General features: G+C 39.7%; 1 protein-coding gene across 4 annotated transcripts in view; it reads right to left on the bottom strand.

The window, feature by feature from the left end:
* esrrga (estrogen-related receptor gamma a) overlaps positions 1–18397 on the bottom strand; it is a 183771-nt gene that overhangs the window by 34981 nt on the left and 130393 nt on the right. The window lies entirely within an intron of this gene.

Here is an 18397-nt window from a genome sequence, read left to right as displayed (position 1 = left end):
ACAATATTAAATGCGGTGTTTGCTCTAAGTTCAAGCAAGACGTCCCTAATGCTCAGCTGCACTTGAAACCAAGTTATCTATAAATATCAAAGAGGAGTGTGTAACATAAATTACTTATGTCCAAAAAAACTGCTTAGTGAAATTACTTGGACTAGTAGAACAATAAGTAATTTATTTATAATGGAAAACACAAAGCGAGGAGTTAACATGCTGTCACTATCCTAGGATTATTTTATACATGTAGGCAAGCGTTCAGTTTGACAAATCATTTGGTAATTTAGTACACTGCGAGACGCATAGATAAACAATTTACAAGCCAAATCAACAGGACGGAATGAGGTTTTGGCCCTTTTAATACCATTGCTTTACCATTAGGTGATATCTTATCCCACACAAAGTATCTACATCTGTTCTAAGCCTTGTGCTCGAATGATTTATATTCCTTTATTCATAATGAGATCGTATTACTAATACTGTACTACAACAACAACAACAAAATTACATTTATATAGCGACTTTCACGTCGGGAGGACGTCCCAAGGTGCTGGACAGACAGAGTTATGGACCCGAGCTGAGGGTCGGTGTGGGTGAGGGTGGAGGGGGAAGCAGGGAGATCGAAAGCACGGTCGAAGAGGAGGGTCTTGAAGGTGGCGAGGGAGGGGGCGAGACAGAGGGACTGCGGGATGGAGTTCCAGAGGGTGGGAGCAGAGCTGTAGTTATATGCCTTTATTTATAGTGACTGTATTACTAATACTGTACTACAACAATAACAAAATGACATTTGTATAGCGCCTTTCACGTTGGGAGGACGGAGCAGAGCTAAAAGCTGTAGTTTGGCTACAGCAGCCTTGTATGTCCATTTTCCCCCCTAAAGCTTCTACGTTTATGTAGATCTGTCAGCCTATGTAACATCTCCAAACTACAACTTCAGTTGTCACTAACCTGCTGAGGCTTATGATAATATCATTTCAGCTACGAAGTAAATTCAGCTTTGTGTACAACTTGAGCAGACTGACGATCATTTGAATAAGTCTGTGTTAAATCTACTGTACTAAAGAGGTGATTTAATGCTTTGACTGCACTGACCTACTTATTCCAATACATATGGTTTTTAAAAGCAATGATCTAACCCTTTGCCCTAGTGGAAGTATTCCTGTTCCAGTCATGCCTCCCCATCCCCTCCAATGTAAAACAATACAAGAAAATCTTTCTCTCTCTCTTTCTTCATTGTAACGTTTCTATTTGTCATCAGGGCAAACGGTTAAGTTAATGTGAGATTTTATTTTTCTCTCTTTGCTTGAAATGCAATGCAAAAATTACATACAGAGTATTTTCCAGACACACTTGACAGACTTTCAAATGGTAAAATAAAATCCCAGGAGTTGGTATGGCGGGTGATTTTAAACAGATAGTAATAATAAATGATGTACAGGAGAATATACTGAGGCTGAGTAAGCCAGGGCATTTCAATGTCAGAAGATGCCACAGAACAACAACAATAATTTTACATTCATATAGTGCCTATCACATCAGCAGAACATTTCAAAACACTTCACAGAGCCAACTGCAGGCCTGAGCTGGAGTGGGGCAAGCTAAGGGGAGGGGGTGGGGGCTCGACGGTGAAGGTAGAAAGTTGACCAAAAGCACTGCCAAAACAAACTATTTTAAGGTAGGCTTTAAAGGTTGGGAGTGGGGCCTAGGGATTCAAGGAAGGAGACCCACAGAGTGGGGGGAGAATGGCTGAAAGCTGGGGACAGTGTTCAGATACAATGTGAGGAGGGGGAAAGTGACTTCTGAGAACTAGGCCTTACACAGGAGAGGGTCACAAGCTGGAATCCAAATCTGCACCTGTTAGTTGACTCAGCCAAGGCAGCCACTGGGAATACTATTATTGTACTTCAATTGTACCCAGTATCCCTGTGTTATAGGGAGCGGAAAATCAGCCAGGGTTCTCGCTTATGATCAGAGACTCATACTGGAAGCTTTGGTGGGGATAATACTGGGCTCAGCTTTAATGCTGCTCGCAATAAAATAGCTTGTAGAAGGGCAAAGGGATCTTAACACCAGCAAGAGAACACTGCGAGAGCGGAAAAAATAATTCAAGCAAAAATGTGGAGCGAGTGAAATTTAAAACAAGTTCTTACATACTAAATTGTTTAGGGAAATTAAACTATGTTTGGTGATAATCACCTTATAATAAGCACCTTTTATAATATTATCCTAAGCATTTCTTTTTAAATAAGAATCCTTGCTTCTGATATACAGTATTCCACATCGGGAGGATATCTCAAAGTGGTTCAAAAAAAGACATTTATTTTAAAGTGTGGTGAATGTATTTTGTAGACAAATGCCCACAAAATATAGTCAATTCACTTTAAAATAAATTCTGTGAAGCGCTTTGAGACATCTTGAAGACATGTTATATCAAATGCAAGGATTATTATTATAATGTGGCAGCTAGTTTGTGCATAGCAATGTCCCGCAATAGTAAATATAATTAATTCCTAACATTTTTGACCTCTTATTGTTAACAATGTTAATAAGATTAACATGGAGAAGTGACTGTGGTTGAAATATGAAGGCTGATTCATGACAATGATGATGCATTAATAATAATCTTTGCATTTGATATAGTGCCTTATATATTTGTGATGTCTCAAAGTGACATCACATAATATAAAGTGAATTGGCTACATTTTGTGGGCAAAATATTTTATGGCCATTGGATCTTGTTGTACTCTACTATACAATGCATGATGAACTGGACCTGAAACCTACTGCTTACATGCAATAAATATAAATCCTGTGTTGGACTTAAACACAGAAGCAACATGGTATAAATATTACTGGCTGCACCCTGGAAATTCTCAACTGTAAAATTGATAAAATGTAAAGAGGCGATTCACACTGCAGGTATTTTGGAAACAAATCGTAAAAATAAATATTATTTACCATGGAAGAAAGCACTCCCTGTCAAACAATTAATTTGCTACCATAATGCTACACATATACACACTTGGAAGTAAGGTTATTAAGATGTATGGAGAAAAGGCGGGAAATGGGATTAAAAGATCTGTCCTGATCTAATAAACTAGTGGAACGGGTATGATGGGCTGAATGGCTTACCCTTGTTCCTGTGTTATTTCTTCCATGCATGGAAAATTTAAGATAGATAGCACAGAATTATTTGTGTCCTAANTTTTTTTAAGCAAGACAAACCCCTCTGGTTCTCTGTCAATACAGCTTCATAAATACACTTCATTGCTATCAAGTCTTACTGCAAAGTATGACAAGATTAAATTAACAATAAGACCCATAAATTCTAGTATGGATTAAAAGACAGCTCTTCTGCATCTTTGATTTAATGCTCATATAGCCCCTTTAACTGACACTGAAGGTGTGAAACCTGGTCCTTGCTAGATTTTAACGTATCCATTTTACAGGATACATAGGGATGATAGTAAAATTGTTACAAGTTGCGTTTTAAATTTCATGGGCAACTTGGAATCCCACAAGACACCTACTGTAATTCATGGTTGAATGGACACAACAGGAGTCTTGCCATTCACAGCCCCAAAAAGTAGACTAACTGGTGAATTTGCTGCATGCAGAATTATAAGGCAACAGATGTATGCATCCACAATCAAAGCATATATATGCATATATATATATAAAATTTGTCTTACATAAAGTGGCTCTCATCCACAAGATAAATAGTATTTTGTTCCCACTCTCAGCCCTTTAAAAGACAAGGTTGTTTCTCGGCATTGTGCTCCACCACTGTCAAGTGCTCTGGGAAACTACCCTATGGGAGGGAGGCTATTAAATGCAAGTTATTGTTGTTGTCCTTCCACCTCCCTGCCTTTTCCCTGTTTTCCTCAACATGGTGCAACCCATTTGAAGATGCTCAGTGTAGGATACAGGTCTGTTTCATAGTAAATGGAATTTGGACAAAGTACAGAGTAATGAGTGCTGAAATGTTTCTGATTTAGACTGTGTACTATATTGAAAGCCATAATGAAATGGTAAAGCCAACAATTTACTTTGGGCAATAAAATATCCTGGATCTATCATTGAAGGCACGGCTATTAAAACATTCTGCTTATGTTCTGTACTTGATTCACATTGTAGTTTTTAAATGTTGCTTTCTAATTTCACAGAATATTAATTTGATGGTGTTACAGGCTGGGAAGTAATCTGTAAAGAAAATTTAAGAACACAAGGATAAAAATGAGTAAACGTAAATCTACTGTTTGCTGTTAGTTCAGGACAGAAAACACGTATTAAAGAATTTGAGATTAGAGCTGCTTTTTTAAAAAAAAGCTTTTGGGTGGGGAAGAAGAGGATCGAATAATAATCCTTGAATTTGATATAGCACCTTATCACATCTTCGAAACGTCTCAAAGCACTTCACAGAATATACTGTAAAAGTGAATTGACTGTATAATTTGTGGGCAATATTAGACAATTGATGAGATTTCTTAATATGGAGACTACTACAAGTACATTGCGCTGCTTCACAGGAACTCCACTCTGACACTGTGTTCAGAGTGAAGCTATTGCAAGTTGTCTTGACTCACTGTTGGATAATGGGGAGGAGTCCCATCTGGTAATACTTATGAAGGAATCCTGTGAGGAACTGGCACATACCTGACCCCGCCCTGTCACATCGTTTTTTCTATTCTAATTCTGATAGAATCATGGCTTCGCTTTAAATAAATAATTAGCCTTGCATTTGGTATAGCATCTTTCATATTGGGAGGACGTCTCAAAGTGCTTCACAGGTTATACTGTGAAGCGGAGGGACTGTGTATTTGTAGGCAAACATGGCAATCCATTTGCACACAGCAATGTCCCACAAACAGCCACCATGTCCACTACATCACAGGTATGTTTCAATTTGCAACTTGAAGAACTTCTGATGTTCTGCTATCATACTGGCTGGTGCCTTTGTGCCACTATTTGAGCGATGTTGCAAGCAGGGAGCTGATGCATTGCCTACTTGCATGAGCAGAACTTGGGAGTGGTGGAGTACAAATGCGAGGATCAATATTATTACTAAAACAAGTCAACACCAAAGGTGCATTATATAACTGCAGCATCAGACAAGAAAAATAATATTATTTTATACATCAAAATTTCAAGATTCCCCAAATACTGTACTACTAACATAAATGTTTGCTAGGATGGGGGGAATGTTAAACAAAGCACTCTATTTCTACTGGTTTGCAACTCACCCCCGTTGAAACATGATCTTCCACCTACTGAGGTCTGAAACCTTCCAACTGACTCCCTCTTATTAAAGACTAACTAAAACCCAATTTCATGCTAGACTTAGAAGTACATAAAGCATGATTACTGATGTAGTTTTCCTTGAATCCATTGGTTATCTGTCACCCTTCTCCACTTTTCCCTGTGTACACATGTTACATTACTGCCTAGGCTAATAAAGACTTCTGTCACACCAATTGCATTCATCTTTTGAGCCACTTTCCCTTCTCTAGATAACACTGCCAAATTCACTTGCAGTAAATGAGCTCATACTATCACTTCATTTCTGCTTGTAAAAGCAAAATGTTCCCGCCCCAGAGCAGAAGAAAGGTGTGGGGGAGGGGGGGAATGCAGTTCAGAGAGTTTATTTGCCATTAACTTTGCTCGTGCTCTCTCCCTTCAAAGAGATTCTGACCATCTGCAAGTTTATTTTCTTTGAAACAAAATTCTAACCATTAAAACCTTAAACTCGTAAGTTAGATGTGAATCCAGCTATTTCACCGATCCCCTTAAAATTAAACCTGATGCACTGAATGAAACTGGTGGCTGTAGTCAGACAGCTATTGTACTGACAAGAATTTGGCTCAATTTATAAATCATCGACACTGGGAATTAAATGAAAAAAAACTATTTAGACGCAGATCACTCCAGTGTATAGGAGCATTAGTTTGCCTGCAACTGCTGGAAGGGAATAACTGAGCCATACTTCCCTTAATAGTACAAATTAGTCATTCCCCCCACCCCCACCCAGATACACCCCCATGTATTTTATTTCCTCTTTTCCATTTTTCTCATCTACCTTATATTGTGCATTATTCCTGACTGAGATGGGAAGGACAGGGGTGGGGAAGAAATGACCTTCTACTCTTCAGTCAACAGCTAGGACCTAGGAAGAGCACCCACCCATTGACATTCCCCTCTCCATGTTAACAAGTAGCTAGTGTCTGATTGGCATCTCCACTGGATGAAACTGGGTGAACTGGAGGCCCAGGCCAACATCCCAAGGCTTGAACACAGGTTTTGAGCAAAGGTTTTGAAATAATTGAAGTATTATTTTCAAATAACACTCGGTAGTTGCAGGGCAAAGATTACCCCCAAACACACACACACACTCAAAGTGTGAAGGGTTCAATTTTAACCAATGAAGGGTGCAATTATTTTAATTTATGCCATCGATTCTGAAACTGAACGAATATCAATAAAAAAGACAAAGATGTCAGCCAAACCTTTAATCAGGAGAAGATTAGTCAATTAAACTTGTATTTGATTATTGGAACAAGTGACTTTATCAAACCTTCCGATCCCCATAAATAAACTTTAAATCGATTTGTTTCAAATTTTAGTCATGATGCCGTTAGCCAGACAAATGACCACTCTCATTAAATACCAACTAAATGCCTAATTGGTGACTATCTTGAGTTGGGAGGGGGAGGTAAGCAGGATCTCCCTGGAGCTGAGCTGGCTCCAAGGTGAGTGGTCACAGTCGAGTCAAGTCAACTCTCTGTGGTGGTTTCGACAGTCTGCTTCCTGACCCAGGCGGGTTTATGGTACTTTGGGATATTGTTGATGTTCTGGCTCACTGGCAGAACATGGAGGACAGACTGGTAGGGAGCAGGCATTTTTCCTCACACACCTCCTGTTAACCCTGCAAGCCAAAGCCCCAATAGGTAGGCTTGTCCTACCTGGACAAGCAGTAGAAAGCTTGCCAGACAGTGCTCTCAATGGCAAGCCATGCAGCTTTACTTGGTTAAACTCCAGCAGTAACTCAATGCACATTCTGAGGTTGGTAAGCCTCGACTCTTGCCATCCCTTTACCTCATACTCCCTGGATCTGGTGAGCAGGAGACCCTTCATTTGAATGTTTAGGTTGCATATACACAAACACATTTCCAATGTGAGTCAGTAACTAGTGGGCTTCAATTTAGACCTTTTAATCTAGTAGTTCTGAGTGAATATGACAAGAACTCTTCACCATTGATTCAAGTGTTAGGTTAGCCCTGGAGTTCTAACCTGCAAACTCTGGATTTTTAATACTTCACTCGTGGACTACCACAGCCATTAGTGTCAACGTGCCTTTCCCCAATCAATACTGACTCATTTTACTACATTAATAAGACAGCCTCATTGTGCAAATGGGTTGGACCAACAGAACGATGCTCAACGGCTACATATCATGCTACAATAGCTGAATTCCAATGAACCAAGGGTAAAAGATTTTGAAATTCCCACCCAACAAATTTAATGACAAGAACAGAACCCGAAAACCTTGAACATTTAGTAAGCAAGCAATGGCAAGTTTTCTACGACTGCCTCTTTTTTTTTTGGAGGGGAAGGATGATAGCCAGGTATAAACTTTAAGCATCTGCAGACATGGACACCATTACAGTTGAAGTGAATTGGATAAAAAGCTGTACAAAACGATTATCCAACCAAAGCTTATTCTACTGTCACTCTTCTGCTTAAAAAGTGCTTTCAGAATTTACATAGAAATAGCCTTTGGAATGTTAATCTTTCAATATGATTCTTTATGAACTCAACATGGATTCAAAATGCTTTTTTTCATTACCTGCATAGCATCTCGTAAGAGATCACGACACAGCCAATATTTCTTTTATGCTCATACTGTGTGTTCCCCCCCACCCAGCCACACTCACTTTTGTGAGTGATTTTCTTGTAGCTAGGGGATTTACACCGGAGTGATTCTGCATGGGGGGAAAACATAAAGCTGAGATTAAAAGAACTAATTACAGTATAAAAGAGGCTTGGCGGTGCTGCCGGAGAGCTGACCGGTTAAGCAATAGTCAAAGAGTGTGATCCAATATGGGAGATCTTCTGTAACCTTTTCAAGAGTGGTGTTGGTGAGGAATTTAAAACTGAACAATTTTTCATTCAGTGCCCTCGACAGGAAGACTGCAGTGTTTTAAACACTTCAAATATAGCACGGGAAGCGATCAGGAGGCAGAGAGTTTCTGCAGATTTGAGATTTCTGACCTGCACGCAAGCCATTAATGACATTTGGCTAAGACAAAGCATTATTCACATCAAGTCATAGAATTTATTATTGTTAAAGTTAAGTGTCCTGTTGAAGAATGGACAATTAGCATCATTCGAAGTAATGCAAAAACAATGGATCATAAATATCAATTTTAATAGAACCAGTTTTGAAGAGCTGCCGAGGCATAAAATGGAACTAGGATTTACTAAATACAGTGTAATACTGTTGGAGAGATAACCTTCTCCTGTGGCTGAGTAACTCCCATTTGTACTCAGAACCAAAATATATTTGCATGTTTTTTTGCAATGGATAAATGCTTTTCATTGCTACACTAACTGTCCTAATGTCACTCGTTGCATCCTAGATCTTCATTGCCACAATGATACCATCTGGCGTCTTTCTGGGACGAGGGACTGCAGAGACAGTGACAGCAAGTGGCAACTTTAGCAGTGAACATGTTTAAAAATGCTTGTGTTTGCGTATTGTGATGTTGTATTTACTGCTCCTTGCCCCTCATCCAAGTGCACTTAGTAAAGCTAACCCTTGCTACCCAGTTTATTTTCCAGAAAATTAACTTGGAGCTAATTAATGATTTAATCAAATTGAAATCAGATTAAAAATTGTAAATTATATTTCAAAAGCTTGGGGAAAAAAAATTGACCGTATACAATTAACAAATATCCCTTTCAAACACTAAAGAATGACCATGAAGCGCTTCTGATGATAATGAAAGCTGTCTAACCCTCCTGCTTATCAAGGATTCACCAAAGAAAAAGTACACATTGTTAACATTAAATCCCTATAGGGGACCTAAAATAGCTTTCACTTAGCATTCCATTTTAATTGCTAGGCTGAAATAATTCCAATCTGTTTTTTTGGCGTGCCACTAATTAAAACTGCAAGATTACACAGAGAAAAATAAATACATCATCTCTGCTTGAAAATGAAAGTTTTCTTGAATGACAAATATTTGTAATCAGAGCCATATGCACAGGAGCTAGGAGGGCGAGCTTAATCTCAAAACCACTCCAGCAGCATAAAACAATTCAGTGGGTTATAATTAATGTCACAGTCATAACAGCAAGCTCAAGCCACTGTTTTTCTTTCTACTTAAGGAGAAATAACTAGCTGTTATCTCTACGCCTGCAGAGCCTCCCCATTGTAGATTCAATAATACAAGAGGTTTCTTATCACCATTCGAGGTGAATGATTGTAACTGTGATATGTTTAGACAATGTGTTGTATTTAACCCAATTTACAGGTGCCCCAGCTTGGCCATAGCAGTAAACACTGGGGACTAATAGAGAATTAAACATGTACAATAGACTAACTCCATTTACTCTCAAAACTGAAATGCATTTAGTAAACTCACTTAAAGAGACAGTAGCCTTCTTCAGGGCACTTGCTGTCATTTACTATTCTCATCATTTTAGGGTGGGGGGAATCTCTTTTTTTGATTGCATTTATCTTATCTCATGCGGTGGCTAAGTTTGTCAATACTGCATTATGCCAAGCCCTAAAGCTTTGGTTTTGTTTCCCTAAATGTGGTCAATGTAAAAAGAAAACCTTCAGAGCGACACTTTTGTTTAGTAAACAAGGGCTGTTGTGCAAGTTTGCCAACAAATAGAAACAAAATACAACTCCCTTTTACTCCTGACCCTTTTCTCTCTCACATGGCTTCACGCTGTGCCACAAATCTGCATTTATCATCAATTTGTGAAACATTTATCGGCAAATCTAACAACAGGAACGCAAATGGAAATGCATGCTGTCCCGATGTCATGCACATTTGATTTTTCAGGGTGCTTAAAGTACTGGCAGCCGAGCTTTACAAAAGAAGGGATGCTCTCCCTCTCTCTCTGTGATACTGCAATAACACTGGGAAAAAATAAATATCCTGCCAGAGGAATCAAAGGAGACGATTTATGATTTCATTCCGATTGACGGCCGATTAAATTAAAACAGATCAGTGTTGCAGTTCCTGGGCAGGTGGCTCAAGCCCGGTGACAGCCTCAGAACTATTAAATTGGTGCAGAGATGGAAAGCCTTCCGCTTGCATTCACGCACTTACTGATCAAACTGTGACAAATGAGATGTTACTGTTCTTGTAAAGCAAGGCTACAATCTGTCAAACCTGAACATAATTTGTGACCCTTGGAGACATCTTTTTTTTCCCCTTTTAGTTTAAACAGGGGAACAGTCACAGAATTTCTCTCCTCTCTCACCCATCACCCCCCACTCCTCCCTTCCCATCTGCAGAGATTAAAATGCCATGTGAACCAAGGTTTCGAATGCTCCAAGCTGGTGTCAAATTCTCTGCACTACACTATTGTACAATTCATTTGACCAGACTCCAGAAGATGTCACTTTATAAATACTCAGGTATCTGTACACTAATCAGCCTTTGAAAAAAATTCTAATTAGCTTTAATCCTAATGGCATTGCCTTAATTTCCTTAACCATGATCACCCTGCTTTAAATTAAAATAGACTTGAAACACTTTAAATTTAATTCTTCTGTTGCAAGAAATTTTGCTTTAGCACACCTCTTCCTCACCCACCACCCACCTCAATCATTTTTTTTCAAAGATCGAAAACATCTCTATTGGGTAATTTGGTGTAAATTCAATGATATTCACAGAAAAATCTAGGGCAATCCCATACTGGGGTGCTTTGTGACTTTGAACACAACTTACAAAAGGAAAAGAACACACAATAGAAGCTCTTAATTATCGATATAATTCTGTTGATCTTAACCGTGGAGTATGATTAGAACGTGGCTGTGAAACGAGTAGGGTTAATGGGAGAGACAGCAGACAAGGCCTTTAAATGCCAATAGCTGCATTTAGGACAGCAGCTAAAATAACTATCGGGAGAAACATTCTTTCCAGGTGCTGCTTGCATGGGTTGCATGATGGATAACACATGTGTAGAGAAGCCGCGAGGATGCTGCTTCCATATTTGGCAATATGCTGTAATGTGCACTAATCCAGTCTATCATGATGAACTTTTGAGCCAGCTTCTGAAATGCCCAGACATCAGGAGCTGTCATCAGCCTTTTGTTCTCCCCTTCATTGCCAGCAGCTCTGGTCAGTGCACCATGAGCAGGCCTGCACCCTGCTAACCTTGCCTATTAAAGGCAGGGTCTCAACAGCTGTCTGGAGTGCTAAGAGGTCACAAATACAGTTTGCTATGCCAACAACAACCTCTCATTCCCTTTGAGCATGCCACGAGATCTCCGGTCAGGCTTGTGTCAAGAGGGCATCGCAAGCATTCACAGTTGTTGATGCTTTAAGGAGGAGTGAAGACTAACCTGTGCTAATGAGCTACCATACAAAGCATTTTATTTTCTATTTGACGAAATCACAGTCGTCGAGACCGTGTTAACATGGAAAGCATTCGCCGGTGGCTCAGCCGCCTGACAATATTCCATTCTGAAATCCAAGCTTCATAAAAGGCGAGGAGAGAAACTATGTGAGGTATGTCTCCATTGAGGTTAGGCACTGCAAGTGTTTAACAAGTCAGCGATAAACATCATTAGGGGAGAGTGTCTTGAACAGCGACACAGTCGTCAGGCACAATTAGCAAAATTGTTCCTGCTTTCAAAACAGTAAAATGCACAATAAATCAGATATATCTTTTCTAAAAAACGTCTCGATTGAACAGTTGGCAGAAACACAACACAAAGAAAGGGGCATGGATGCCACCGATTTAACAGTAAATAAATGATCAGATTATTAGGTTCAAACCATCATGTACTAGGTTTGACCAGGCCCCGCATGGTAAGACTGCAGTTCAGGGATCACTATAGTGCACTTGTGTCTTGTGACAACATTTTGTTACCAGGAATGCAAAGCCAGTGGTCCTAACCATAGCTGTCGCTTGCTTGTGTTTGATTAATCTTATCTCTACACTTTGGCAACTCTCAACCGAAGCCCAAATTAGACATTCAAGCAGCCTGCAGAGCTGAGGGTGAATATTTTAGCTACAGATAGGAGTGCTTCTTTTTACAAGTCCTTTAGACATTTTGAGCAGCTTCAGTGGTCTGGGGGGGGGGGGGTGGGGGTGGGGGGAGGGTGATGTATGAAAGCATGCCTGCATCAAAGGGAGCATTAACAAAGCAAAGAATATTAAATCGTGATTGAAGGTTAGCAAATGTCGGCGCATTTCCCCAGAGCCGTCAGAACATATTATACTGTTCTATTCAAGTATCTTAACTTCTACTTTAGTTGCACATGGCACAGGTCCTGACATTATAATTTTGATGCAACATACATTTCTCATCCTGCATAGTGCATTGGAAAGTGCCATATATTACTGTATACACGATGTGTAGTGAATATTGTACAAAACAATAGCCATCAATGTCATTTTTTTGGATAAGATCATTTCAGGAAATGCTGTCTGTGTAATCGAAAACCAAATGGGTTCATTAACTTTAGATTTTTTTTTAGTTTCTTTCAAGTGAATTTGCAGGAAAGAATCTATTAGAACTGTTCGGAACTGAAGGGTAAAAAATGACTATTTAATACTGAGGTAAACTAACGGAGTGTTAATGCTATTTTAAGATACTAACAGAATTAAGTGGTTTGTCTTCATTGTTTCTGCTTGATTTATTGCACCAGGGTAAATTAATTATTATTAAACTCGTGGGTTTTAAATGATAGAAATGACGGAGAAATAATCCATCAGTGAGACAAGGACTTGAATGGAATTTGTACATCTGATCTGAAGTGTGCCAACTTTAAAATAATTTTGTTCAATAGAAAGGTCCCTGTCCTCCATTGCCTGCCTGCATAAAAAAAAAGCTTTTATAATTTTAGGAGGCATTTTGTTTAAAAAAGTTAAAAAACAGTACAATCCAGTGAAAGTTAGCCTTACACTGAAAGCTACCTGGAAAAAAAGGTTCAGTTGCCTGCGAATATCCCACTTGCAAAGGATTCAGGATCATAATGGCTATGAATACCACAGGAGCTTATATCAATTGAACAATAAACTCTACACCTTTTAATAAATATAAATGTCACTTGACTTAAAAAACATTCGAAAATACGGATATTAGCAAGAAGTGAAATCTCCCAGATTAACAGGGAATCAATATAAATGTAATTCCGAGCCTTATTTACAATGCTGCTCAGCCTGTGCTTGTCACAGGTTCATGAACCACGAGTGACAATCTACATAAATGTAAGTAAATAGTGTGGAATCAGAGAGCCTTCTGCCCATCTGTCACCTAGATACATTCAGAATCTAATGGACTGGTTTATAATCTGGTAAACTGGTGTTAGTGGGAGAGGAGTAAGGCTGGAAGTAACTCCAGAACACAGCACAACAAGTTTTTTCACAAATAAAAAAGTGTTTCGAGCCCACAACAGTTCCACTTAAACCTTTGTCTTCACCAATTAATGGGAATCGGACACATTCCAAAAATAAAATCTAAATTCCGTTTCGCACCCCCCAAAAAAAAACTGGTTTGTTGCTAACAGGCAAAGCTGAGAACAGGAGCATGCAAGGTTGTTTTGCTTTGAAAGACAGCAGATAGGATAAATATTTGCATCGATAGTTAAAAACAATCGGCAAATACAAACAGAAGCCGATGCATATTCTCCAAGGAGATTTGAGGAGGAAAATGTATGTGAAACTTGGAACAAAGGATCTGTTTCAACAAAATGAAATATTGAAGGAAACAGATTTCAACCCTATCCAAATGCAAAAAAAAAAAAGCCAAATGCTGCGAGGATATAATCAACTTAATTCACATTTGACGTGAAATATAAAAACATTTTGGGGCCGGGAAACAGCATGAGGGGATTAATTTTCCATTTTTGCATTCAAATGAGGATGCTGTTTTGGATGGCAGCCATTCATTGCAGGCTCGGAGTGTTTTTTTAAAACAAAACTAAAACTACTTGTGGAAGCCGTGCTACAGCTGGAAATGTGTGGTGTCCCTCGCTAGTTCCTCCCCAGAGACCCTCAAAAGGGTATGAAAATATTCACCAACACTTACCCCTTAATTGTATTCAAAATCCCAGAAGGAAACACTTGACAAAAATCACCATTAGCTCCTGACAGTACAACATGTTCAGGAAATGCTTACCTGATCAATAGGAAACCTGTGGGGACTGACTTTGCAACTTTGGAATGTGTATTAAAAAAATTCTCTCTTTGGTTCGATAAAATACAGGAGGCAAAATAGAAGGCACTTTTGTGAATCGGAAACACTGGGAGAGCAGCTCGTCACTGCACGGAGCAGCTGTCAAATTAATAAGTAACTGTCAAGAGATCTGGGGGAAAATTTCTATTTAAAAAAAACCTCTTTAGAGTTCCATGAATAAGCCAATTGTGCCTTCTAATGCAATTAGTGGAGAACAAAAAAATATATAATACACGTGAGTGAGCGAGACAAGGAGAGAGAACGTGTGAGTGAGGGAGACACAGAAAGAACGTGAGTCAGAGGGAATGTGAGTCAGAGAGAATGTATTGTGAGTGAGAGACTGAGAGTATGTGAGTGAATCAGTGAGTGAGTTGCACAGTGAGGATTCAAATGAGTAAACGTGTGAGTAAATGAATGAGCAAGTGAGTGAGACGCCATCCGGGCGCTATATAAATGCAAGTTGTTGTTGTGAGAGGTAGCGAGAATGTGTAGCAGAGAGACGGAGTGAATGAAATGTTAATAGCGTGAGCGAATACGTTGCAGAGTGAATGTGTGAGCAAGCAAGAGGCAAAGAGAACGAATGAGCGAGCAAGTGGCAGAGAGAATGTGTAGGGATGCGAGAGGCAAAGAGGATAATTCTCCTTGGAGCAGAGAAGGTTAAGAGGAGACTTAATAGAAGTTTTCAAAATTATGAAGGGATTCGATAGAGTGAACAAGGAAAAACTATTTCCACTGTTGGGTGGGTCGGTAACTCGAGGACACCGATTTAAAATAGTTGTTAAAGGAAATAGATGAAGAGAAATTTTTTCACACAGTGAGTTGTTCGGATTTGAAATGCATTGCCTGAAAGGCTGGTGGAAGCCGATTCAATAACAGCTTTTAAGAGAGAAGTAGATAATTGTTTGGGGAGGACAAGTTTGCAGGGCTATGGGGAGAAAGCGGGAGAGTGGTACTGAATTGGATAGCTCTTTTCAAAGAGCCAACACAGACATGATGGGCCGAATGGCCTCCTTCTGTGCTATATGATTCTATGAAGTTGAGAATTTCACGTTTTTAAACAGATGAAACAAAATTTTATCAGAAAGATCCAATAAGCTCTGTTTTGGATTTATTGGGCACTTTATTGTAAGAATTGGTTCAGTCAAAAGCTCTTTTGAATGGGGCCTTTGTGAAAAGAGAAATTCGATTTGGGGACGTTCGCTTTATAGTGACTGTAAAACACAAATTGATATATTTTTAGTGGGGAGGCGAATCGGAGCCATTGTTTGCAGTAGTTGCCTTAGAAAATGTAGACGTGCAATTGGGAAAAGTAATGAAACTTTGATGTGAAGTTTGCAGCAACAATTGAAAGTGGAACCTGAGGTACATTATGTGAGCAACTGCACTATAACTGCATTTTGAATACTGTATCTTTACTGCCCTAATGCACAAATGTATGTAACATCACGCTCCAAACTACAAGAGCATAAAAAATGGGCGAGCACTCAGCACTGGCAAATCTCTGACCTCAGACAGAAGCACTTCCCACCAATTCTCTCAAAACATAAATTGTATCAAACAACTCGGAAAGGCAGTTGTTTATACCAACAGTCACTGGGATCTACATACACTAGAATTACAGGTGGATTATTAACAGCAGATAAATTACAAATTAGCAAACGTAACACAGCAGCTCGTTTATTCAGACAGGTTTGGCGGTTCTGATACTGTACCTTATTAAGAGGTTTTACTGCAAAAAAGGATGATAAAATACACTGAGAAGAATCTTTTGCTTCAGCCATTATCTATATTTATGTTCGAACTGCTCCATATGAATTTGGGCATCGCTGAATAAAAGAAACAAGAGCCGATGACAAGAGGATGATTTATGCTTCTAGCCGGGAAGAATTGTAGGGCCCATGGAGGGTAGAGTGCAAGAGGGGGAGGCTAGACAGCTGCTCTCAGTGGGCTGTTTTTTTGGCAGCCAGGCTGTAGTTACCTCTTATGAAACCTGTACCTGCAGACTAGCTGATCCGCAACTGCTCTCCAACAGCAGATGGGGGCAAGGGAGGAGCGAGCGCCAGGCAAATATTTAAAGGAATGCAACTCTTTCTTCGATCAAACAGTGGAGCCGAACGGACACTTGCTCGGCGAGGGCAGCACGCGCTGGTCTTCGGCAACGACAAAATAATGCAGCTTCTCTTCCGCGTTGCATTAAAAAAAAGCTGAAGTTAAAATAGTCTAAAATGGGTAAAAAAAAAGCATGCGCGAGACAGAGATGCTAAAGGAGTAACCTAGTGGTATGATTGCTCCCAAGCGACACGTATCTTCCCAGAGGGCAACACCAACTTCAGAAGCCTTCATGTTCTGCATCCAAATTTGCGGTTCATTAGAGGCCACAGAGTTTTCAAGGTTTCTATTGTCAGCCCCCTCTAATTGCCTATTTGAAATGGCAATCCGAGTGCAAGGAAGGATCCCAATATCAAATGCAGCAACAACACAACAAATGGGAGTGCCATGTTGATATATGTGTATATGGGTGGCTGGGAGTAGAACAAAAGGCTGCTATTTGTCTGAAGGCTCGTGGGGAAAGATGCCATATCAAACTGAGCACCACATCCGTCAGCCCTGTCTCCAACTTCCCTTATCAATTACCAGGCTGTCATCTAAACTCTTGCACCTAAGCAAATGTTAAAACATTTAAAACAGGCGCCTGCATAATGGATGCTGCCCGAACAGAGGTGAATCTTGGCAGATGTGGAGAAACAGGAGCTGAGGGAAGTTCTTCCTGCATTTCTAAGGATACGCAAGCTTCTGGTTCTCATTTTTTCATTTATTTGGAACAAAAACACAATTGGCCACATCGCTATTTTGCTCTGAATGAACAATATTAAAATGTTGGTACATTCTGCACCTGGTCCTAGTTATATGTATCCTTTGTGTGTTGAAGCGCCAGCTACACATTGCTCGCTGGCTATGGCAATGGATGTGGTGGAGTGGGGGAGAAAGAGGGAGAATTTGCAGAGTTTTTGCTTCTTGTGCTCAAATAGCTGCAAAGTGAGGTTTCACACGCCAGCATCCTCCACATTGCTTTTTTTCTACTGACTGAGAATGGGCTGCAGTCCTATTACCAGGGCTATTTAACCAGTACGAAACGACGCTACATGATACTGCCTAGGTTTTTTTAAAACATATAAGGCTGGCTACGGCTATCCCACAGTCAGTTTGCAATAATAATACTCTTTGCATATTGTTATGGCGCCTTTAACATCGGGAGAACATCTCTGAGGGCTTCACATTGTATCAACGCTTTTGAGGTTGGGCTGACAGCAGTAGCATAATTTAAGCCGGACTTTCAGTGCTCTGGTCAAAACTGACGCTTATAATAATAATCTTTGCATTTGATATAGTGTCTTAACATGTCTTTGAAATTCAAACAGTGGGACTGGACTCTTGGTTTAGCACCACAGTAAAGAGTGGCTGTACCATAATGACATTACAAGGATTGTGTCCCTCAAACTGCCGGCTTCTCAAAGCCTTTATGGTTTTACATATTCCAGCCATTGCAAATTTCAAAGAGGCATTTATAAAATTGAATGATATTGCAAAATGACCCATCCCTTCTGTTCTAATATGTTACCTGAAGTGGATTAATTCCATTTCTTATTTATTTATTCTGTGAAAGACAGGCCATATTTGAAAAGGTAGGTCATATGGATTTGATTTGTGGTGGGTTTTAAAATAGTCTAGGAGAAGGTGATGAAGAGGATTCTCTCACTCTCTTTTAAGGCCCATTATGGAGTGCAATGAATGCTCTCCTTAGGACTTGGGCAAATTGGTCCAGTTTGAACAAAGTAACAGTCACCTTCCAGTTTGCCGGCTCTGAACAATTTAAAGTTGCTATTTTTCACTTTGTTGCACGCTTTCTTTTTGCTGGCTGCTCGCCATCAAAGCATCCTCCAGCCCTGGGGAAAGATGGGATGCTCTGCCAGGGAATCA

The sequence above is a fragment of the Callorhinchus milii genome, unplaced genomic scaffold (genome assembly GCF_018977255.1).
Source record: "Callorhinchus milii isolate IMCB2004 unplaced genomic scaffold, IMCB_Cmil_1.0 Scaffold3, whole genome shotgun sequence".
Classification (NCBI taxonomy): domain Eukaryota; kingdom Metazoa; phylum Chordata; class Chondrichthyes; order Chimaeriformes; family Callorhinchidae; genus Callorhinchus; species Callorhinchus milii.
Note: the sequence above shows the minus strand (reverse complement) of the source record. Positions and strands in the feature narration are given on the sequence as shown.